This window comes from Solanum pennellii, chromosome 5 (genome assembly GCF_001406875.1).
Source record: "Solanum pennellii chromosome 5, SPENNV200".
In the NCBI taxonomy this organism is placed as follows: domain Eukaryota; kingdom Viridiplantae; phylum Streptophyta; class Magnoliopsida; order Solanales; family Solanaceae; genus Solanum; species Solanum pennellii.
Window position 1 is genome coordinate 71,442,533 of NC_028641.1, and position 1,647 is coordinate 71,444,179.

Consider the following 1,647-nt stretch of genomic DNA (forward strand, 5'->3'; position numbering starts at 1 on the left):
GGGTCTCTGACCATCATGACGGTCGTGCAGGACGGACCGTCGTGGATATGACGGTCCGTCACATGTGTCCCTTGAAGGACACTTGGAAAAAGTGAGAGACCCTTAGAAACAGGGTCTCTGACAACCGGAACGGTTGTGCAGGTCCGTCACATGTGTCCATTGGGACAGGGTTCTAGGGCTATTGGAACGGACCCTACGACGGTCCGTCGTGTGTACGACGGTCCGTCATCGAGGTCTCGTTCTGAATAGCAGTGACAGAACTGGGGGTACCCTATGCATCCCCGATGAACCCACATGGTCTTGTAGTGTGTTGGACCTATATTTGTCTATCCCAACTACCTAGGAAACTAGCAATGCAAAATCACCAATGTCTAGGGTTGTCAACATGGCAAATTCGAACATTTTGAGCCTAGGTTTAGACATAATCATATAAAGGAAACAATATACGACTAAGAACTAAGTTAATACTAACAAATAAACAAAAATGCAAGATAAATGAGTATAAATTTTGAGACACATACCTTAGAAATGGCGAAAAAGGAAATGGACAATGACTCAGTTGGCAAGGTAGACACCTACAGCAGCAGCTCCGACTAGTAGATGATAATTTTAGGGCTTTGGATAATTGTGGGGGCAATGATCAGTGGGGGGAAATGTGGAAGTTGAAAAGAGAGGGGAGATGAGAGGAATAATGACGCGACGGTTCCCCGACGACGGTCCGTCGCAGTTGTGATGACCCGTCGTTGGTTCCGTCGTGTGTGCCCTAATTTCAAAATAGCAGAAAAACGTTCTTGGACGACGGATGCATACGACGGTCCGTCGCAGGCGCAACGGTCCGTCGATATATCCGTCAGTGACTGCTGCGGAGTAGTTTTCTGCAGAATTTCCTGGTGATGTGCCTGCAAATTTAAACACCCATTAGTAGAAAAATGCTATAATTACTAAAAAAAAATGACAAGTATTGGTTGCCTCCCAACAAGCGCCTGATTTAATGTCGCGGCACGACTGGGGACACTTGATTACTCAGCCTTCATCAAGATGGTTTGCCTCTATTACTTTATTCCCCGATTCTTTATGCCCAAAATAGAGTTCTATTCTATCTCTATTCACCTTAAACCACACTCCCTCCTTGGCTTTTAATTCAACTGCTCCATGAGGGAATACTTGGGTAATCAAGTAAGGGCCAGTCCATTTGGACTTGAGCTTGCCTGGAAGACAAGGCGACCCAGAACTGTCTACAAGCACCAAATCCCCAACCATAAACTCTTGTTTTGCATTTTCCTGTTCAGTCTCCTTCTTCATCTTTTCTTTGTGGGATATGGCAGATCCCGATTGGAGCTCACCACTCTGCCTCATGGTCCTACAAATGTTGAAGGTCGCTTCTTCATTATTCAACCGAAATGTCATCTGTCCCTTCTCCATATCAACTAAGGCTCTACCTGTGGCAAGGAATGGCCTCCCAAGAATAATAGGCACTTCGAAATCGACCTCACAATCAAGAATAACAAAATCAGCCGGAAAGATGAATGACTCCACTTTTACTACCACATCATGGAGTATCCCTATAGGTCGTTTCACTGTGCGATCAGCCATCAGTAGCCGCATCGCAGTGGGTTTTGGATCCCCCAAACCCAACTTCTTGTAAAT